A 23589-nucleotide genomic window follows, 5' to 3' on the forward strand; every position below is an offset into this window, starting at 1 on the left:
TGAGGGTGGAGGTGGGCATTTTGCTCTTGTGGGTTTTTTTCTTTCAGTTTTTATAACAACTTGATTGAGGTGTAATTCCAATTCCGTGTAATTCGCCATTTAAAATGGACAGTTCAGTCCTTCCTGGTGCCTTTAACAGAGTTGTGCTACCAGCACCTCCGTCAGTTTTAGAACATTTTCATCACCTACCCCTTTAAAGAAACCTGGTACCCATTAGAGTTATTTCCCATGCCCTCCGCCCCCCAACATCCCCAACCCTAGGCAGCCACCATTCTGCTTTCTATCTCTGTGACTTGCCTGTTCTGGACATTTTGCATAAATGGAATCGTACCTCATGTGGTCCTCTGTGACTGACTTTTCACTTGGCTTGACGTTTTCAAAGTTCATCCATATGTGGCATTCTGTGTTCTTTTTGTTTTATTTCATTTGTTTTGTTTTAAATGTTTGTTTATTTTTGAGAGAGTGAGAGAGCGGGGGAGGGACAGAGAGAGAGGGAGACAGAATCTGAAGCAGGCTCCAGGCTCTGAGCCGGTAGCACAGAGCCCGACGCGGGGCTCGAACTCACGAGCCGCAAGATCATGACCCGAGCCGAAGTCGGACGCTCAACCGACTGAGCCGCCCAGGCGCCCCTCTGTGTTCTTTTCTTAAAAAATGGAGGGGGGCGCCTGGGCGGCTCAGTCGGTTGAACATCTGAGTTCAGCTCAGGTCACGATCTCGCAGTTCGTGAGTTGCTAGCTGCTATCAGGACAGAGCCGGCCTCAGATCCTCCGTCTCCCTCTCTTGCTGTCCTTCCCCTGCTTACGCTGTCTCTCAAAAATAGATAAAACATTAAAAAAAATTTTTTTTAAATGGAGGTATAATCGACACACATTATATTGGTTTCATGTAAACAACATAATGATTCGATATTTGTATCTATTGCTACATGATCACCACAATGTACAAGTTAACATTCGTCACCATACGTAGTTACAAAAATTTTTTTTCTCGTGCTGAAAACTTTTAAGATCCACTCTCTTGGCAACTTTCAAATATACAATACAGTATATATATTTTAATGTTTATTTACTTTTGAGAGAGAAAGACACACACACCATGTGAGCAGGGGAGGGGCACAGAGAGAGGGAGACACAGAATCCGAAGCGGGCTCCAGGCTCTGAGCCATCAACACAGAGCCCCACGCGGGGCTCGAACCCATGGACTGTGAGATCATGACCTGAGCCGAAGTTGGACGTTTAACTACCCAGGCGCCCCCTGCAATACAGTGTTATTAACTGTAGTCACCACGCTTACATTCCATCTTCATGACTTAAGTCATTATATAACTGGAAGTTTGTACCTTTTGACCCTCGTTCTGTGTTCTTAAAGTAACTTTCTAAACAGAATGGAATGGCTGGTTAGTAATTGCAGGATTACAAACTACTTTGGTCTCTAATTCCTTGCACTAAGTCTTTGATGGGAAGTAAACCAGAAAAAAAATATTTACTACACCAGCAGGATGGCCAGCTTTCAAGTTTAACTATTTGATTTATACTTGGAAAAGGAATTTCTTTTTCTTGAAACACAGACATGACTCTTTTTTTTTTTTTAAGGTTATTTATTTATTTTTGAGAGGGAGAGAGAGAGAACGCAGGAGGGGCAGAGAGAGAGGGAGACAGAGAATCCCAAGCAGGCTCTGTGCCGTCAGCACAGAGCCCAATGTGGGGCTGGATGTCACAAACTGTAAGATCGTGACCAGAACCAAAATCAAGAGCCAGTTGCTTAACTGACTGAGCACCCCAGGCCCCCCAGATGTTACTCTTGTTGAGAAATTTCCTTCAGCACTTATTGCCTTCAAAGTATATATTTTTCTAATTCTTTTCCTCCCTTCATTTACACACACACACACACACACACACACACACACACACACACACGTTTCCCCCTCTGAATCATTTGAAAACAAGTTGCAGACATCATGACATTTCACCTCTAAATACTTCAGCATGCATCTCTCAAGATTAAGGACATTCTCCAGATAATCACAGTATGATTATCATATCCAAGTAATTTCATAATGAATTAACAGTTAGTATATAGTTTATATTTAAATTTACCCAGTTGTCTCCAAATGTCTTTTATGGCTCCAGGATCCTGTCAGAGTTCACACATTGTGTTGAGTCGTTCTGCCTCTTTATCTAAAATCATTTTTATTTAAATCTATCCGGATAAGTGCAGTTAAAGATAAATTTATCTTCTCTAAAATCTCTCTCTTGATCTGAAATAATTCCAATTCCTCCCCCGTTCTCCCAGACTTTTTTGAGGAGTCCAGGCCAGTTGTCTTACAGAATGTCATACATTCTGGTTTTCTCTGATTGGTTCCTCATGCTTAGGTTCAAATTGTAGGTTTCGGGCAAGAACAGGTGATTTTGTATACTTCTTATCATATCAAAGTGGCATAGAAACACGTACTCAGAGATGCCTCACTCCCATCCTTATTCCCTCCTCCTCATTCCCATCCATCCCATCCAGTAACCTCTGTATTAGTTTCTGGTCTGTCCTTCCTATCTTGTCTTTTTCTTGCTTTTGCAGAATTAAACACACACATATGCAATTTTAATTTATTCTTCTTTGTTTCTATACATTAGGATTCAGCAAACTTTGACCCACAGGCTAGCTGCCAGTTTTCATAGATCATGTCTTATCAGAACACAGCCACACCCTTTCATTTTAAAAATTCAGATCTCTTATCTGTTTGGAATTAATTCTAGCCTACCATATAAAGCATGGATTCAGTTTTAATCTTTTTTGAAGTGGCTATTGCCCACGCCCGCCGTTTATTTAAAAATGCATCTTTCTCCAGGGAATTTAGAACCCATCTTTATCATAGTCTCCGTCTTTGTACCTGAGTCTCCTTTTGGACCTGTTACTCTGTTCCGGTGGACTTTCTGTCTGTCCGTACGCCAGTAGATGCCACGCTCTTTGCGTTATGGAACACAGCACTACTTTTCAGTGCTAACCGAGAACAAGGAGGTAACGCTGCAGTATTAGTGAGAGTCTTAGAGAGTAGCCCCATTTTTCTAAGCTATTAGGGGATTTTAGTGCTTGTAATAGCTGGAATTTATTTTGAAGTATGGAGATGAGACAAATCCTGTATCTGCTCCTTAGAGAACAAAAGAGAATCTCAAAAATGGATCTATTAAGTGAATGTATCAGTGTACGTATTAAAGATTGTTCCAGATCAGATCAGCTTGCTCTTGGAAAAAGATGCTTTTCCATTTCGTATGTTACTTCTCAGTGTATTGTCTTGTGTGGCTCCTTGGTCTGTGGCCTAGTCCTGAAGCTGCTGGGGGGCCCAGGCCTCCTCCTCGAACCTCCTCTCTTCGGCGTCAACCCTCACTCTTGCACGATCTCAACCCAGTCTCGGGAGTTTTACTATCACCTTCACAGTGACGACTTCAAAATATATATCCCTCCAGGCCTTTCCCTGAACATCCAGTTATCCACGTGATGTTTCTACTTGAAGACACAACTCGGTCATAGCACGTCTGAATCAGTCCTCTTCATTGCCGCCCCTTCCATCCCATCCCCTAACCTGTACCTCCCAGAGTTTCCCTCACATCTCCGTAAATGGTGACTCTTCTCTTCCCCATTTCCCAGGCCATAAACTTTGGAATCCTCTTGGACCCTTCTCTTGGTCTCAACTCATGTTCAGTCTGTCAGCAAACTGGCTCAGGTCTACAGATGAAATACATCTGCTGTGTGTCCTGCCAGTGCTTGGCTACAGTCACCGTCATTTTTAGCATTGACTCAAGTGAGAACGTCCTGACTGGTCTCCTCCCTTCATCCTTGCCTCCCTCCGTCTTATCTCTACAGAGGCAGAGTGACTTTTTTAAAGCATAAGTGAGATCATTTCACGTCTGTTGAGAACTCTCCAGTGGTATTCCCCATAGTCAAAGTACATCACAAAGCTTTTACCATGGCTTACAAGGCTCTACCTGACCTCACTTTATATAAAGTAGCACCCTGGTCACTCTGTGTTCCCATCTCTTGCTTTATGTGCCAGCATGTGACATATATGCATACATGTGCGTGTGTGTGTTTGTGTACACGTGGATATGTTACCTTTTTCTCTCTACTGTGATATAAACTTCTTGAGAGGAGACATACTCTGATTTACCTATGCCCAGTACCTCGAATAGTGCTGGTCCATAGTAAGTGCTCAGTGACTGTTTATTGAACATATGAGTGATCGCATCAGTGTTTTTGCTATCAGATCGAGCCACTCTGCTATCAGTGTGGAAAGTGGAGGTCTGAAAGGTTGGAGCCGCTTTGGGGAAGGTACTAGTCTGTATGAAGGAAGATAAGAGCTGAACTAGGGCACTGGTGTGAGCACGGAGAGGAGAGGAGCTTTGGAGACGTTTCGGAGATAGAGTTCACGGACGTGCCATTGGTCGGAGGTAGGGCAAAGGAGGGAGGAGGGGAGGGTCACCACAAGGCGCCTCGCTTTGATGGCTGGTTGGGTAGTGGTGCCGTCAGATAGGGAATGCAGGAGAAACCTGATTCGTAGGCTGGTGGTGGTCCACATAGATAATTTCCACAGTTTGGGAGGCTGGAAGGGACGTCAAAGGAGAGGTGCAACTTGGATCATCTACGCAAATAGAAGTCAAGGATGGAGCCTTGGATTTGGCTGTTTGGAGGTTACTAGGGACCTTTGAAAAAGTGGTACTGTGATTTGCACTGGGGCAGAAGCCAGATGATGGGCTGAAAAGGAATGGGGGCGGAAATGGTGATCTGGTCTCCTTCCCTGAGAAAGAAAGGAGATAATGGGACGGTATTTGGGAGTGGTTTGTGTTGAGAACGATGTGTGTAATACGTGGGGAAAGAGTGACTGCAGGTGAAATAGGGATTTGACCAAGCAGATCCTTGGAAGGATAGGACCTTCCAAGAGAGATTAATTAACCTTGGACAGAAGGAGGCGAGGATGTTTTTCCTCCAAGATAGGGAGCTTGGAAAAGTTGGGTAAGCGATCAAGAAGAATTCAGGGAGTAGGGAATTGGGGGAAGTTCATTTTGGATTGGCCTCTTGGTTTTCTTCTTTTTTCAAAGTAGAAAGGTACACTGTTGAGTTCACTGGAGCAAAGGAGAGCTAGTCTCGGGAGGCAGGCAGAGTAGATGTGAGGCAGGAAGAGGATGGGCACTGACTAAGGGTGAGAGAGGCCGTTCTTGGGCTACATTGAGGAGCTGCCTGTTCGGGTCGGAAAACAGGGGCTCCTGCAGGGCACCCCAGGGAGTACAGAGTGCCCCCTGCCCTGCAAGAGCTTCCGTTCAAATTGCAGGGTCAGGCATTTTCATTCACAAAAATGGTGAAAGGAGCACATCGCAAGTGAGAAACAGACTGGCTAACACCGGTGATGTGACCTCAGAGAAGAGAGTAATCACAGCGGTCAGGGTCCCTTGCAGAGGAGATGGGGGTCTCACTGGGTGGATTCTCACGCACAAAGAGGATCAGGAGGAGAGCACTGTAGTTCAAGGACATGTAGGCAGAAGTGTTGGGGGGGCAGTAACCTTACTGTCAGTCTGCTTAGAGTAGAAAATTCACACTGGAAATACTCGACTTAAGTTCTTCTGAAAGGATAATAATAATGGCATGGATTCAGTTCAGGCTGCTAGAACAGAATGCCCTTGACCGGGTGGCTTAAACAGCACACGTTTATTTCTCACGTTTATTTCTAGTTCTGGAGGCTAGAAGTCTGAGATCAAGTTGCCAGCATGGTCTGGTCCTCACTGAGGGCCCTGTTTCTGGATATATCCTTACGTGGCCTTCCTCGCTGTGTGCACACAGAGAGAGGCAGGTCTTGTGTTTCTCCTCATTTTATAAAAGTACCAATCCCATCCTGGGGGCTCTACCCTCATGACTTCATCTGACTCTGATTAGCTCCCAAAAGACCCACCTTCAAACACTGTCACAATAGAGATTAGGGTTTCAACATGTGAATTTGTGGGGGGACACAAACATTCAGTCCATAGCTGCCCCTTATATGTGCATTACACCAACTCTCTTGGGTAGGTTCCATTCTCTAAGGTAGATATCCCTCTACAAGGGAAGGAGGTGGAAAGTGAGGCTGACAGAGGTCTACAGCTCTGTTGTTGCCAGTGGGAAGTAGAAGACCTATTTCCAGATACGATCCGGGAGCTCATAGTCAAGGGATACGAATTTCTGGGATTATTTTATTTACGTCAACACCGCCCAAGGTAGAGAGCAGAGCGTGCGTCAACCACCACACTGGCTAGAGATGTTGGTGCCGGAACTCATGTGCTCACTCCTGAGCCACAGGAAAGGGCTGTATTCAGGAATTCCATGGGACCTGGGATCACTACCTTTCCCTTCTCCCGGCACCACAGTCACAGCCATGCCGAAGATTCCATCTTGGAGCCAGGCTGTCCTGAGCTCTGAAGTTGCCTGAGGTGGGGCCCTCATGGCCTGTGGGTCGCTGACTTGGCCATGGAGAACAGAGCTGAACAAGAGGCAACCGGACTTGGTAAAGAGAGGAAGGAAAGGTAGAGTGATTAAGTTTTGTCTCAAAGTGTCTGTTTTTGGGTTTGTCCCTGCATTGATCTGCAAGGGAATGAGGCAAGTAATGGCCCCTCAGGGACTTTCAGGACTTTGCTCTCAATGTCAGCCGTCATTTTCAATCACCCTCTCCCTCCCAGCCATTAATTTTGGCCCAGGATCATGGGGACTTGTCCATCTATCACTCCTAATTGACACTAAATGATCTGTCAGTTTATTGATGAACGGCAGGAGTGGAATTGTCACAATATATTTTACTTTCTAACAACTCCTCCTGACAATTTTACCTTGTCCATCTCACTCTCCTCACATAAATCTCCATTGGCCGCTCATTCCTTCTCCTGGGCTGTTCTGGTGCCAGCCCTTCCACACCATCTGCACGCGTCAAGGACATCAAGATGGCGGGAGAACAGCCGAGTGCTGGTCCTGAGGTTGCCCCCTTCCCTCCTCCTTCCCTCCCTCCCTCTCTCTCTCTCTCTCTCTCCCTCTCTCTCTCTCTCTCTCTTTAATGGCATAGATGTTCCAAGAATACTAAAGGGCTTCTGTCCTCTCTCTCTCTGTGTCATTGCCATACCGGAGTCTCTCTACCTTGGTGTTAGCAGGGAATAGTTCATTCTTACTAAGCTACAAAAGTGTGAAAGGCAAAAACTCAGAGCTGCCGGGCACCTAGGTCTATAAGCACAGTTGCAAACACGTTTTGTCCTCTCACACCAGCATCGTAACAGGCTTTCTAGTCCCACAGAAGTCAGTTTCTTAGCCTGGAGGGTAGGTTAGCTGGAATTTCACCACTGGTGTGCCCTGGGCTGCACTGGGAGCACAGGTGTGCCCAGATGCTTGTGCTCTGCCTCTGGGCCAGACCCAGAGTTGCCAGGGCCCCGAGGCCGGTCGCGTGTAATCATGAGCAGTCTTGTCTGTCACCTCAGGTTTCCACTAAAATGACAGTTTTAAGTGGTTTTTTTTTTTTAATGTTTATCTATTTTTGAGAGGGAGGGAGGGGCGGGGGACAGAGGATCCAAAGCAGGCTCTGTGCTGACAGCAGCGAGCCTGATGCAGGGCTGGAACCCACAAACCATGAGATTATGACCTGAGCCAAAGTCAGATGCTTAACGGACTGAGCCACCCAGGCACCCCGAGTTTTAAGTATTTTAAGTTTTGAGAAAGATGAAGGAAATATATGTGTGTGTGTGTGTGTGTGTGTGTGTGTGTGTGTGTGTGTGTGTGTGTATGTATATCTACGTACACACACACACACATATATATATAGTACTGGGTTTTATGTCGATATATGTATATGGATGTATATATGATGTAGTTATTTAGTCTTAAGAAGGTACACATATGGGTGCGAAAAATCTTTTATCGTCTACGAGGTCAAGGATAATTAGAGAAGCTTGACAACATAGAAAGAATGTCATTGTTTCCCCTCCCTCCTTCCTCTCCTGCTGCAGGTAATTTTTATTAACTGATAAGGACTGTTTTTGTTTATTAACTGCCATCCCATTATCATGTTTTCCGAAATTAAAAATGATTCCTTAATGCCATCTCATATACTCAGATATTTCCATTGTCTCAAAGATGTTGTTTTACAGTTGGATTGTAAGAAGGCAAATCAAGGTCTACACCTTATATCTAGTTACCAGATGTCTTTAGTCTTCCTTGCATTCTGCAACATGCCCCCCACCTCCCTTTTATCCCCCATGCCATTGATTTTTTTTTTTTTGTGGGGGTGGGGGGAGACTTGTCTCATAGAATGTCCCACCTTCAGGATTTGGCTCATTGCTTCCTGCTCATGGTGTTTAGCTTGCTCCTCTGTCCTTCATGTTCCTTGTGAAGCCGATAGTTAGATCTAGATTAACTGCAGGTTACATCCAGGCTCACTGTTTTGGCAGGAATACTTGGCAAGTGGTGCTGTGCCCACACTGCGACATCACATCCGAAGGCACGGGCAGGCATGAGAGGAGCAGGTGTGCGGGCGGTCCACGTGACACGAGGCTGCAATTGATCAGCGGGGTCAGGGGCGTGCCCCCCATTTCACATTGCCCACCAGACTCCTACCTAGAGGCCACGGTGTCCATTGGGGATCGTTGCCTAGAGCCACGATTTCAATCGAAGGATGTCAAGTGGTGATTCTCCAATTTCCCCTTAACAAAACTTCTTGTATAAAGAACTTTCTCTTGCCGATTATCTGGCTGCCTGAAACACAGTTTATAATCCTGCCTCCTTGCTCCCTCCAATCTTTATTTCAAAAAGTTTCAAACCTGTAGGAAAGTTGGAAGGGTAGTACATCAAACACCTTGCCGGGTAATGTTTTACCCCCCATGGCTCTTTCTCATTCTCTGTTTATTTTGAGTTTTTCTCTTTTCCTGAACTGTGAGAGAGCTGCAGCTGCCTCTGCTTTCGCATTAGTAGTAACTAGTAAACAGTTACTTTACAAGAGACTTTTGCCCATATTTTTTGCTTCTGAGTCTGTAGTGCCTGGCACATTCAGGTGCTCAGTACACAGTTGATCGGTGAGTGAGTTTTAGACAGTAATTAAAAAGAGACCAAGTATCCCTCGGTCCACCGAAGTAAAAGATCTTAATCCTTGACCTTCAGATTTCATCAGTAAGCATAATATTGTTTATTTAGTTTTTCAAGAAAAACAAAACGGATTAGAAGTACGGAGAATTTATTTTCCACCTGCAGTCCTCAGTCACAGCAAACCCAGAATCGGTATGGCTGGACCAGGGGTCCTGGGCACCGTGGGTGAACAGTTACTTGGTTCTCAGTGAGGTCGGCCATTAGAGAAGAATGTCTACGATTGGGTGAAATCGGATGAGGCCGTCGCATGTGAAGTGGTAAGAAGGGAAAGTCCTCAGTAGCGAATCGTGCACCCATTTCCAGCGGCTGTATCCAGGGCTCAGGTGCCTTGTCCCTGGAGATGCCCACAAGAGCCCCCTGCATAGTTGTCACAACTTTCTATCACGTGCTTTCTTCTACATTTACACGTCTCCTCTGTAGGGCCTGCAAGATACAGCAGATTCAGAAAAGGTAGCCTCGGGGCTCAGCAACAACAGATGGCTTAAATGTACACCGCACATTTGCTTGTTCTGTGTAGGCTCCCCGAAGAGTCATTGCTGGCTTTGCTCTCCACTTACATTCAGAGCCTGGACAGAGAGCTGATAAAGGAAGGTCTGCATACATTTCCATTGTAACTGAACTTGGAGAATTCACAGTTGTTGTTGTTTGTTTGTTTTAATGTTTTTAGCATTTTTTTCATTTTTTGAAAGACAGAGCATGAGCAGGGGAGGGGCAGAGAGAGAGAGGGAGACACAGAATCCGAAGCAGGCTCCAGGCTCTGAGCTGTCAGCACAGAGCCCGACGCGGGGCTCGAACCCACAAACCGCGAGATCATGACCCGAGCCGAAGTTGGCTGCTTAACCGACCAAGACACCCGGGCGCCCCTGTTTTTGTTTTTTTTTTTAATTAGAATTTAATTGCATTGTTTGTTGCTAGAAATCCAGTATGTTCAGTAGGATCTGAAGAGGAAAGAACACCTGGACCGTGTTCGTTGAAATAACTCACCAAAAAGAAGTCTCCTCCCTGAAGTAGTGGAAAGTGTGGACTGTGCCGAGCTCACTCTATCCTTAGGCCTTTCCTGTCTTCACACACTTGTTCCGTTTTGGTAGATTGCATTTGCCTTGGTGGCCGGTAGGTGGAAAGGAGCAAGAATAATGGGCAGATATGACAGGACTTAGCAGAGCTGCTCTTTCCCACTCGGCCCTGCAGCACACAGCAGTGAGGTCCTTACTAACGTCCCCCTTCACACATTCCTGCGTCTGAGTTCCTTGTATAACCCCGTGTCATCTTTTGAGACATTAGAACTCCTAGTGAGCCTTAATTATATTTATTTTAAATACATTAGAAACATGCCTAGCACAGAAGGGTAAGGAAGAATGGTAGGAAGCTACATCTCTCTTTCCCTGCCCCCAGGCACTCAGTTTCCCTTCCTGGAGGCAGCCACTGACTGTTTCCCAGTATCCTCCCAAAGATACTCTGTGCATTTACGAAAAATATAGATTAATATATCTTCTTATCCCCTCACATAAATGGTAACCTATCTCCTCTGCGTTTTTCTCTTATCATATGACAGTATTTCTTGGTGACCTTAAGAATCTCAATACAGAATAGAACTGCCTCACTTTTAAGGGCTACGTAGTACTCCAAAGTTTCCTATCTCAGTAAAAGCAATCATAAGCCGCCAATAGGGTGATATTTTCCCAGGTGGAAAGCAGACTTCCGATGTTGATTCATGTACTAGCCATCACATGACCCTTTGGAAAGTCTCATAAAGCCTGGAGGTAAGGTTCGTATAGACCCCGTGGGCTAAGGAAGAGATACGAAGCATGGATCAGCCTTTTCCTCTTTGAGGTTCTGGGGGGGGCGCATTTTCGTGCACTTCCACTTAGGCTGATCCAGTGATGTTCCGTTCAGAGCAAGCAGAGATGTTCTGAGTGATAGTCGCTAAAGGTTAGAGCCCTGGATGGCTCGTCTGGTGTCGCAAAACCAATTTACTTATGCAAATGACTAAATATGAAATAATTGGAATCTTGCAATTCTGTCAAGTGCCTCCCAATCGAAGGTGATAGCAGTCTGTTCCTGTAAGCCCCACGTGGAGTAGCATTTGGCCACCTCACTCCCCACTGTGAAAAGTGGAGCAGTCTCCCTGACACGTGGCCCTAGTCCGTCCTCTCCCTGGAGCAGAAGTGAGTACCTGGCACCCAGGGAGGAGGGGAGGAGCACGTGCGGTGACTTGAGGTAAACCTGTTGCCCACGTTTGTGCACCAGGGGAGAGACAGCATCCAATGGCTGTTTCCAAGGGCTTGGGTTGACGGAACTGCTTCCGAGTTGCCTGTGTGACGGCCTGTAGGGAGGCCTGTGTGGCGGCCTGTGTGGCGACCTGTAGGGAGGCTTGTGTGGTGTGGTGGCCTGTAGGGAGCCCTCCCAAAAGACTACAAAGTCCAGGCCCTGACCCCCACCTCCCCTGAAGCTGCTCTCAGCTTCCTTTCAAGCCCTCAGCTTTTCTTAACAAGTCCAGCTACTGTTGAATTTTATTTTCATAACTGAAAACCAGGAGTGGTTCTAGAGTGGGTTCTTCACATGTCCTGTGAGTGAAGGCTTTGACTTGTGGCTCTTTGTCATTTCTCATTTTGCAGAAGTACAAGTTCTCCTGTGACTAGAGCTGCTCATTTCGTAGAGCTGGGGGTAGGATTGTAAAGCAGAAGGGTCTCTGAAGGTCACGAAAGAAATGATAGGCCCACAGGAGTATCCCTTAGATAACAACAGCCCAAACGCCCACAGCGTCCTGTGGAGTATTCCTTTGTCTCTCTGGATTATCACACAGTGCAGAGGTTTGAAGCTAGAAGGTTAGAGCCAGTTTCATCCCATCTCCTGTCAAATTCTAGTGCCTCTTCTTTTTTTTAATTTATTTTTTGAGAGAGCACAAGCCAGGGAGGGGCGGAGAGAGAAGGGGACAGAGGATCCGAAGCAGGCTCCGTGGTGTCTATGCAAAGCCCAACGTGGGGCTCAAACTCAGGAACTGGGAGATCATGACCTGAGCTGAAGTTGGACGCTCAACCAACCAAGCTACCCAGGTACCCCAAATTCTAGCATCTCTAGCAGTGTTGGTGCAGGGTCTGTGTGAACCCCTCCATTGGTGGGGAACTCAATGGAAGCATATGTTTTTACAAAGACTTTTTAAATCGTGCGAGCAAGCCAAAAGCACTTTAATGACGTAAAAAGTCAAACAAGACAGATAAAGCTAAATTTGCCTGAAGCCGCTATCTTGTCCAAGCCTAGTCGTCTCTCTGGAAGTAGCTACTGGTAACAGTTCCTTGGTTATTTTTTACCAATAACAGATATTCAATATATAATTGTATACAATAGATATGCTTATGTGTGTGTGTGTGTGTGTGTGTGTGTGTGTGTGTGTGTATTTTTTTTAACATAAGTAGGATCATGCTAAGGGTGTTCTGCTCCTAAATTTTTTTCATTTTTCACCTAACAGCACATCTGGAAATCTTTTAGTCCAGGTAGATTTTCTTTATTTTTCTAACTGCTACATTACTATCCTGTGGTATGGACGCACTATTCCTCTGTTGGTGGGCATTTAGGTTGTTTCTAATTTATATGCCATTATCAACCCCCTGATTTCTTTTTTTTTAATTTATTTTTAACATTTATTTATTTTTGAGAGACAGAGACAGAGCACGGGGGGGGGGGGGGGCAGAGAGAGAGGGAGACCCAGAATCCGAAGCAGGCTCCAGGCTCTGACCTGTCAGCACAGAGCCCAGCTCAAGGCTCGAACTCACAAACCGTGAGATCATGACCTGAACTGAAGTTGGATGCTCAACCGACTGAGCCACCCAGGCGCTCCAACCCCCTGATTTCTTGTCAACAACTTGTCTTTAGGAAATTTGTAGCCTCACCCTGTGATCCGGATTCTGCCTTCCGGGACCCCACTGCAGAACCCGTGTATGGGTAGCCCACATATCTTGCCCATCCTCCTTGTTGAATGGATGAGACACACACACACTATTTATTGTGGCTTTTGTCCTGGGCACTGTCCTAAGCATAGTTGTTTTGCTTTATCTTCAAAACAACCTCAGGAGCTGGTACTATTATTATCCTAGCTTACAGATGAGGAAATAGAAGTTCAGAAAAGTTAAATAACTTGCTCAAAGTCACATGGCTCGTAAGGAACCAGCCAGGACTTGAACCCAGGTGAGTCTGACTGCGGGGTCATGCTCTTGTTCTCTGTGTCTCGCTTCCTTCCATTTTTATGCCCTTGGCTCCTGATACCGTGCCTTTGCACGTGGTAGACCCCCAGCAGACGTTCCCCGAGGGCTGTTTGGACATAGCTCCAGCATGTTCAGCCCGTGGGAAGAATGGCAGGGAGCGAATGCTTGCCCTTAACCTCCTCTGGCCTACCTGTGTGCAGAGCGGAGCTCCAGCCAGCCGCCTGGCCCTGGGAAGGTGAGTACGGAGGATGCAGCCTGCACTTAGGGGCACGAGCCAAGGCCGTGCCAGTCCTGCCATTAAAAGGCCTAATTAGGCTGGTCATTAAGTTCAATTAGGCATTGGAAATGATCGTTCCTTCTAACCCTGCAGTGCCCTCCAAGAACTGGATCCATTCCCAGGCAGCCAGCTCGAGAGCCGGCTCTAGTTACCGGTGCGCCCAGCAGCCCCGCCCCTGGTGTCGGGCCTGTGACTCCCCTTCGAGGCTGAGGGCAGAGTAATCTAGGAGGCCTTCAGCCCAGAGCAGGGTGCTCCAAGGACACGTCAAATACGGTCAGGTGTCTGCCTTGGTGGCCATTTCCTGAGCTCATTCTGGTCACCCTCCTTTCTTAGGGCCACCCTTTCGCCGTGCGCCTGTTAGGAGTCGGGACCTCTGCCTGTGTCCTGGTCCCCTTCTGCCACCCACTCGCCATGTCAGCCTAAGGCCAGTCGTGTGGACTCTTGGGGCGGAGGCTCCCCTGAGGGGTTTGAACTACATGATCCCAGAATTCCCTTTTCAGCACTGGAGTTTGATTCTAGGAAATCCCAAATAGATAAGCCTTGGCATGTACGAGATTTCTCCTCACTGAGCCCTGAGCCGAGAGCAAGGAGGAGAGGGCTAGCGTAAGCCTGTCCCACTAGCTCAGCACGCTGGGGCCCTGTCTCTTCAGCATTAAAACAGAGTGGTCTCCCGGGCCCTCCAGAACTCAGAAAGTATGTTTAAACTTCTGAAATCTGCTTTCTAGATGGCTACTTGAAACCTTTTAGTTTGGGAATCATTGCCTTGAAATGAAACCGCTAACAAGCACGGAGGCGGGGGCAGGCCTTCCAGGCACAGGGGCCGGGTGTAAGGGGACTGAATGTCCACAATCGGTCTGGAGTGAACAGAACTGGCTGGCGACAGCCCAGGGTTTGCCTAGAGGAGATGGCAGCAGACGGTGAGGTAGAAAATGGGCTGGAGCACAGGACCTTGAGCTCCAGCACATGGGAGAACAGGGAGCCGCTGAAGTGTTGACAGGTATGTGACCAGTGGTGCGAGGGACACATCACACCTCTTCTGAATGCCTTTTTGATGTGGTATGAGCTTGGGGTATTTGCAGGGGTAAAAAGACACCCATTTCTCCCTATGCGGAGTCATCTTCTTAAAGGTTGTCTTAGCTCCATTCTCGATGGCAGAATGTTGTCTTTTTAGACCAGACAAAGCTGTAGAGAGAGTCTGCTCACCTTTTCTCCCCAAGTTTGATGGCTTTTTTTCCCCAGCAGACTTTGGGGACATTGCTCCTTCCTATTCTGAGAGTGCATTATTCTTGTATCTGACTCAAATGCTTGCTTTCTCTTAAGAGAACTTAACTAAATCTGATTGTGTGAGGTTGGTTTTTCCACCGGATCTGTGTTCCTTCTCAATTAGGATGACTTCTCATTTGCCACTGGATGTGCTGTGTTTGTTGAGGCTGCATTTTTATCTGCAAGCCACAGGGAACCCCACTAGCAGAGGCTTAAACAGAAAGCAGTTTGTCTCAGAAAACAAGAGGTCCAGGCTTCACAGTCCTGGGCTGGTGTGGCAGTTCGGTGGTAACGACATGGACGGAACCCTTTCCATCGTCCTGCCCACCATCCTTCACACGTGGGCCTTCGTCATTGTGTTCATGCCTCATGGTTGTATGATGGCTGCTGTATCTCCAGCCCTCACGTCTGTTTTCCAGGTAGGAAGAGGAGAGAATGACATGGAGGTGAGGGTGAAGGCTGGTGAAGGGTGAAGGAGGTGAGGGCTCTTTCTTAGTGGGAATTTGTCTTTTGGAGGAAAGGAAATAGGACCTGCTTTCCAGGGATGGCCTCATCTTTCTCATTGGTCAGAAATGTGGTGTATGCCCACCCCTCAGTGTGGAGTAGGCTAGGGAATTGAATGTCTTTAGTTGGGCTCATTGCTGCCCCAAACAAAATTGGGGTTTGAATCCAGAGGAAAGGACTTATTTTCTGTGGTCAACCCCATCAAATGGAGCTACAGAAGTCACTGGGTGAGGCTGTCCTACCATAAGGAATGTATTGTGCGATATGAATTTTTTTAATGTTTATTTATTTTTGAGAGAGAGAGAGAGACAGACAGAGACAGAGCATGAGCAGGGTAGGGGCAGAGAGAAAGGGAGACACAGAATCTGAAGGAGGCTCCGGACTCTGAACTGTCAGCACAAAGCCCAGTGTGGGGCTTGAACTCATTAACCACAAGATCGTGATCTGAGCCGAAGTCAGCCACTTAACCAAGTGAGCCACCCAGGAGCCCTAAGAATGTACTGTGGGATATAGAGGGTCAAGTGTGCTAAGGAGCATAGAAACAATTTCACCTAATTCTAGAAGCTCCCCAGCAGTGGAGAATCCCTTCAAAAGGATTTGAAAGCCAGCAAAAGTTCCATTTTAGACAGGGATAATGAAGGAAGGGAACCAAGACGCAGAGAAAGTAAAGCAAGAAACAGGAAACATGAGAAGGGTGCCTGCTGAAAAGCCTGGAGGCTGACACTGGAGGCGAAGTTAATGTCGTTGTAGCGGGCAGTGTCCAGCTGGCGGACAGGCCTGGGAGCCAGGCAAAATGTTTCCCGTGTGGAGGTGGGAGGTACCAGGCCAGGCAGTGAGGGAGGGCCGCTGGGTGTGTCCGCTTAGGGCTCCAGGCGAGTCAGCAAGGGGTAGCAGGTGCAGGGGCAACAAGGGATCTAGAAGCAAAAAGCCTGAAGCAACTCAGCTGGGCAGCCAGCCAGCACCCACCTCGGGGCTGGGGTTCAGCGGGTAGGACCAAGGAGGAGAAGGACAACATGTCGAGCATGGGCAGCATAGGGAGTAGAGACTGGGGTCAGAATAATAACAGTCATAATAACAGTAGTCACGATAGTAATGGGGGCAGCAGCCACTGTTGAGAGTACTTCCCGTGTGCCATGTGCTACACTAAATGCTTGGCATGGATTATAAGCTCATTTGATTCTTAAGAACAACCCTGTGAAGCAGAATGTGGTGTTACCAATTTTGTGGGTTTTTAGTGGCTGGCGTAAGGGCACACACCTAGTGAATGGTAAAACTCTGCTTTGAGCCCCCGGACTCCAGAGCCCTGCTCAGCCACTGGCTTTAAGCCAATGTTCAAATCAGGGCCCCAGATCAGAGCTCTGCACCCACACGTAGGCTGGCTGGCTGGCTGGGTCCCAGGTGGTTGAGCCCAGGGCTGCGAGTCCCCTGGGACCCGGAGAACAAAGGGCTACTTTCTGAGAAGCCCGATTTGGAGGTTTGGAGAGTTCAATATGAGCCGAGCCGGCAGATACCTCTTTCCAGCTGCTTGGAGGGAAAGGAAGTAGAAAGGAGTCAGTGAGCAGGAAGAAACCAACGGGAATGTTAAGAGGGGGTTAACTGTTCAGAAGAGGGGGGTAAAGGGAAAGTAAAACTGCCCTGTGTGATTGGAAAAGTAGTGGCTGCTTTGACAACCCCTAAGGGAAGACTGCAGTGGGAAATGTACTAAGTTCTGAAGTAGGAAGGGAGCTTGTGTCTATTGTCCCTGAAAATGATTGACTAAAAGAAAGAGATTTTCCCTTCTTTCATCCCTTTCTCCCTCCCTCCCTCCCTCCCTTTCTTCCTTCCTTCCTCCCTCCCTCCCTTCCTTCCTTCCTTCCTTCCTTCCTTCCTTCCTTCCTGTTTAATTTTTTTCTTGCCATGTTGACATTGGGATCTGCACACCAGCACATCCCAGTAATTGAAATTTGGGGACCCGATAAGCCAGTTCCAGGGAAGGTGGTCAGACTAGGGAACGAATGGTGTAAATGGGGAACAGGGAGGGTGGGGCCAGGACGGGGAGAGGCAGGGTCAGTGTCATTCACAGAGCCAGGGAGGGACCTGAGAAGTCATGGCCCCTTCACGTTACAGATGGAGACAGTGAGGCCTGGGGTTGGTGAAGCGACTCAGGTGTAAAATCTCAGAGTTAGAGAAACCCTTACGTGTCACCTTGGCCTGCTGCCCAAGGTCATACAGCTAATTAGTGTAATAGGAGGTGCCTCTCATTCTACAGCCATGCCCGTCCACAAAGCTCCCGTGCATGCATTTATCAAGTTCACGAAAAGGCCATGCACTATAGTATTTGTGCAATAACTCTGTTAGCATGAAATTGCCTTTGCCGCAATCCTCTGGGACCCTTACAAAAATGCAGTGTTGATTGTATGAAACAATCTGATTGAACAGAAAAACTTTCAGAGAAAAAAGTTATGGACCCCAAGCCAGCCAGTCCCCTGAGGGGCACCCGCAGCTCTGCAGCTCGAGCAGGGAAACGCCAGGAGGAGGTGACTAGGGACGCCAGGCACTGGTTAAAATTCCCCTGACATCAATGAAGTGATCTCCTTGTCCTCCCTGTCATGGATTCAGTCTCTCAAAAATGAAGTGCATGTGTGAATGTCATACCTAGCCCTTCCCTTTTCTTTTCAGTTCTTTGTGGAGAAACAACCAAGAACAGTCTTGGTACAGAAGCAGCAGCTTGGGCATCCGTGGGTATGAATATATGCACGGAGTACAACCCCCTCACACAATCTAGTTTTTTCCTGGTCTGTTGTGTGTGCCAGGGATTTTGCTTTCTGACCCATTCTTCTCTCACCACAGCTGGTCACCAGTGGCCATACTGGGCTCTCCTGGTTTCGTTGGAGAGGCCATGTTTAGAAGCGCCAGGGTGTTCTTGGCTCACCTATAACAGGAGGGCACCAGGGTGGGTGCTGAGCCTTCCCGGAAGCCGCCCCACACGGTGGCCCTGCACTGCCTCGATGGCCTGGCATACCGATGGCCAGCTGGAAGAGGGTCCCCTGTAATGGCACGTGTCACCTTCTCTTGGAGCACCTCATCACTTGGCTGAGTCTGAATGTATTCATGGGGCTTTGGGGATCACGGGATATAACAGAGGGGCAGAGAAAACAGTGGGTAAGTGGCTGGAAGGGAATGTTTAAAGGTCGCTCCATTACAGAGCGGAAAATTCTCTCCAGGAGAAGCAAAAGACGCAGCCCATTCAGTGATTTAAAATGGGCTGAAATCCAGATTTCCAGAAACACCGGTAAATTTTGCCCTCGACTTGTGGACCCATGATTGCCTCTTGTTTCAGCCCCCGCGCCCTGTGCCGTTTTGCTCTCCGCCCTCCCAGTCCCACCTCCCAGGCACTGCGTGCGGCTGCACAGTCACTCTTTGCCACTAGCCTCCGGTCCCTCCGGTCAGGTCAGTGAAAGTCCCTGTTTGCAGCTCTTATATCGTTAGCACCTTTCTAACCCTGCTAATCTGCCCACCTAACAGAGAAAGAATGCGCTGTAGGTCAGACTTTTGGCAGACGGCGATACCCAGCTACGATAAAATAAACTCTGTGATGTTAAAAAAAACTCTTGTTTTTCGCGGCTAGCCTTCTGTCTGGCTGGTAATGGTAGCTTTCCATTGAGGATGGAAAGCTTTTTCAAAAATAAGTTTATGAAAGTAAAAGTAAGGAGCCAACTTAAAATATGAAGCAGGCACAGAAAACGCACGGCTGTCGCACAACCCACGAAGGTGGCATTTGGAAATGACAGCCTGTTGGGAAGCCTGTGCAGCCACACTTCTCCGCGACCTGCTGCCGTAGCCGGAGGGCGAACACAGCCTCACGCCCCTAACCCCTTCGTGTGCCCCCGTGCCACGCAGGGTGTGAGGTGAGCCGCACTTCATTGCCACCTCCCCTCTCTTTAAATTCTGGGCTTGGATAACGTGGAGGGACAAAAGGAACCCGGCAAAAATGCATATGTCCGGGCCCATGATTCCCTCCTGATGCCTGACTGGTGCCCGTGCACATATTTATAGCGTCAGTACCAACACGTCTGCATGTTGGCCACCCCAGATCCCCTGCTGTCTCCCGAACACACCTGGCCCTTTCCTCCCTCCCCCCTCCTCCCTCCTCCCTCCTTCCTCTATTCGAATTGTGTCCTCCGGCAGGAGAAGCCTGCCTGGGGCTTTTCCACCTGCCGCAAGCCTGCTCATCTTTCAGCGGGCAAGCCCTCTGGAAAGTCTCCCCTGACTCTTGGAACTGGCGTGGCTAGTTCCATCACTGGTGCCACCGTGACATTTTGCTTCCGTCTACCTCACTTGTCCCAGTAAACTGGGACCGGCAGTTGATGAGGAGTGGGAACTTTGGTTTCTGGCGCCAGCTCTGTGTCCGGCTAGTCCCAGGGCTGGAACTTCGGTTGCTCTAATAACTAACTCCTTGTCTCCGTTTCCTCCCGTAGGAGGTGCACAGGGAGGGCGGCGGTAGTTTTTCAGGCCCTGCCGCATGTGTCTTCTGGAGGTATTACTGTTATTTCTAGAATGTTCTTTTCTCCAGCCAGATTGTCAAATCCTGAGCAAAAGATCCCCAAATCTCAACACCTAGTCATGCCAAAAGTTACCTAGTAAAGTGTCCCAATAAAATAATGTTCGTTTGAGACACCAAAGATACGGAGTTCTCAATTCTTCCATTCTTTAACATATTGATATCAGGCATTTACATACATTTTGTATGTTCCCACAATTATTTTTCGCTATTACAACTTTCAACCTTTTTCCCTCCTGATAAATGCTCCTTTAGAATTTGAATCAGAACAAAGATGTTATTTTGAATCTGACCAGCAGGGGGCAAACTTCACCCAGGAATTGCCTTGTAATTCACTATGCGTTCAATTTGATAAGGCTTGGTAGTCCATGGACATCCGTTTTCATCTTTCTACTGAACACCTTGTGGACTATACCAGCAGAAGCTAAATATGATATAATATGACCTAAAGCCCCAGAGTGGCAACATTTGAGTGCTGAGGAATTCTTGCTTGTCTTTAAAACAAGGGCGAAATACAATACCTACAAATATATGCCGGACTCCAGACACACGAATGGCAAGAACTAGGAACCGAGGGGAAAAACAGTGGGGGCTTTAACTTTCAGGAGTGATTTTGATGAGGAAAAACCTTGTGGCGAAGCAAAATTGCATGGCAGATATCTGACTTCCAGTAAGTGTTATAGGTGCCAGGGACATCTTAGAGCAGAGGAACCCCAGCTGGCCAGTCGACAGCCTGATACCGAACAGACACGGTGGCCGTGATTACAGTGGCAATGTCTCCTGTGCCCAGATTTGGGTTTCCCCTGTGAAGGCTCTTTTTGTGGGTCACGGGGTTCATAAAATAGAGCCTCAGTTTCTGATGTGCTAGTGATGTATGTGATCTGGGACAAATTACCTCCCTTTTCTCATGCCTTGGTGGAATTGACCTCAGTGAAGTTTGGAGGCATTGTGAGATTTCTACTGGACAGTGAAAAATTATGAAAGTAGAGGGGCGCCCGGGAGGCTCAGTCGGTCGAGTGCCTGACTTTGGCTCGGGTCGTGATCTCGCGGTTTGCGAGTTTGAGCCCCTCATCGGGCTCACTGCTCTCAGCACCGAGCCCACCTCAGATCTTCTGCCCCCCTCTTTCTCTGTCCCTCCCCGACTCGTGCTCTCTCTCTTTCAGAAATAAATTTTTAAAAATTTAAAAATTATGAAAACAGGAAACCTCACAAGAAAATGGTACTTTGGCTTCTTTTCCTCCGGAAGAGTGATACTTTTTGAAAATGTAAGGTAGCTTTGGCTCCATTTCAGCTGGTGTCTCATTCTTGCTCTTCCCCTTGCCAAGCGTTTATGAATTTAGCCCCTGGCTGCGGACTTTCTTCTTTTCGTCATGGGAACCCTGTGGGCTACACACCGTGGCTTTAACTTTTTTCTCCCAGGCAACAAGTTGCACTAGTGAACCATTTGTCCGAAGCCTTCACATCCGGATCAGAGGCCGCGGCCCTCGGGGACTAGGCTAGCAGAGGGCCTTTCCCTGGGACAGTCGGGCCTCCAGATTCCTGGCACTTTGGTCTATTTTAAGCCTGTTCTGTCTTGCAGCAGGAAGGTGAGTCTAGGGTCCAATGTGTGCTGTGGTTATTAAGAGACTTCAAGGACACTTCCCCCCATTTATCCCAGTTATGTCCCCTGCTAAAATAGGTTAACGGTGTCTAATTAACCACTGAACATTGTCATGCTGCATAAAGATAGCATCCGGGCTGTTCTCTGAGCCGTGGTACTTTATCTCCATTTAGATCTCTGCAGTATTCCATTAAACTCGAGAGAAACATTTTAACTGAGATGATGTCTACATTAGGGCTGCCTTTCACCCTTCAGCACGTAACCTGTGTAAGCAGCAGCTGAGGCCTTCTCTCTGCCGCAGCGGGGAGGACAGAGGAGACGGACTGCAGGCAGGAGGCTTTTTACGTGGCAGCGTTTCCTCACCACGGAGCCCCAGAAGGAAACTAAGGCCCCAGGGTTCGGTAGCGGTCCCGCGTGGCCGCGGTCACAGGACGGGCAGTGCCATCCAGCCGGTCCTCGGCTGCCCGAGTCATGCCCATCGAATGGCAGCGTGGTCTGTGAATGCCGAGAGAAAAGAACCGTATTTGAGCAAAAGAACTCAGGAAAGGAGCGTGTGTGGAGGGAAAGGTGACTTAGCTGCGTGGGGTCTCCTTTTTTGGCACGTGGAGGCTGTCCTGTTGTAAAGAAAACATACACGATAAGTCTCAACAGAAGAGTTAAGGCGGCGTTAACTACCAGATCGTCAGGCCAAAATGCGGTCCTGCTGTGGTTGCAAGTGTGTCCTTGTGGTGGGAAATAGTCACTGGATTTGAAGCACAGTCTATGGGACAAGCATTCCCCATCGTGTAGAACTACCTGCGTGTCCCCATTGTCGTGTAGAACTACCTGCGTGTCCCCATTGTCGTGTAGAACTACCCGCGTGTTTCTATCGTGGGGGGGCTCAGAACTGGGCTTCGGTGCCAGCCGCCCCAGAGCTTGTATCCCGGCCCGACAGCTTTCTAGCTGGGTGGCCTTAGGCGAGCTGCTTTACTTCTCTGGACTTGTCTCATTTGTAAAATGGAGCAAATCAAAAGAGATAATGTGATAGTTCAATAATGTTGTATCGTACTACATAGAGAGAATATATAGTATTCTAGGAAAGTAATATATGTAAGGATAGTATAATAGCAGTGTGCAGCACCCAACAAGCTCAGGAAATGTTAACTGTTGATATCATCAGTCTGGCCAGCCTTCCTGTGACAGGCTCGCGGGAGCGGGGCCTGGGAATGGGCCTCCCCGTGAGGGGTGAAGGTCTCTGTGTGGAGCCGAGGAGAGGAAACCTGGTGTGAGTCCGAGGGAAGCAGGGCAGTAACCAGGAGGGATTGGTTGAGGGTCGGGCTGAAGACGAGGCTTTAAATGGAGGTAGGGATACCGACCAGGTATGTCTGTGTCACTCGCGGGAGAGCAGGAAGCCAGAGTGCCCTTACTCCTGTCGCCCTGTCTTCACAAGGTGGGAGGTGAAGGAGAACATTCCTGTCATTGTCCAGAGCTAAAGCTTCATTCTGCAAAATGGCCAAAGCAATCAGCAAGTGATGGAGTAGCTCTTCAAAAGAAACCTGGCATTTAATTAACTTTTCAAAGCGCTGGTTCAGCAACCTCTGTGTTCTACATTTTGAATATTGAACAAGCATCTCTAATCGGATCTGAACCGCCTCTGGGCCTGCCGGGACGAAGAGTGCCTGCTCAGGCTTCACGGGCACCATGGAATCTTGTCTGAATTTCGGGAGAGCCAGCTCAGGATCCCTCAGGAGCAGAGGCTTCAGCTATGAAGGCTTTTCCTGCCTCCCCTCAGCCTTCAGGTCAAGGCAGAGTTCATTGACACTGGTGTTAGAAGACAGCGGGCAACCCAACAGCATAAGGCGACAGGGTTTCCGTTTTGCTGCTCGGTACCTGTCGTTCAGCACACTAGCTGAAGTGAGCTTCAGGGCACTGATTCTCATACGTGTGACCGGGTCCCGTCTCTGGAAATTACTTCCTCGGGGGGCCTGGGGTGAGGCCCAGCACACAGACACTGGGGAAAACAACAAAAAAAAACTCAGTGATTCTCTTGTGCACCGCTGGTTGAGAGCTGTCGTGGTAAAGGATTCTTTCTAGT

General features: G+C 48.0%; 1 protein-coding gene across 2 annotated transcripts in view; it reads left to right on the top strand.

The window, feature by feature from the left end:
- The window catches only part of IFT43 (intraflagellar transport 43), an 80515-nt gene that overhangs the window by 29276 nt on the left and 27650 nt on the right, over positions 1-23589 (top strand). The gene's annotated exons all lie outside the window — the stretch shown is intronic.

Source organism: Panthera tigris, chromosome B3 (genome assembly GCF_018350195.1).
Source record: "Panthera tigris isolate Pti1 chromosome B3, P.tigris_Pti1_mat1.1, whole genome shotgun sequence".
In the NCBI taxonomy this organism is placed as follows: domain Eukaryota; kingdom Metazoa; phylum Chordata; class Mammalia; order Carnivora; family Felidae; genus Panthera; species Panthera tigris.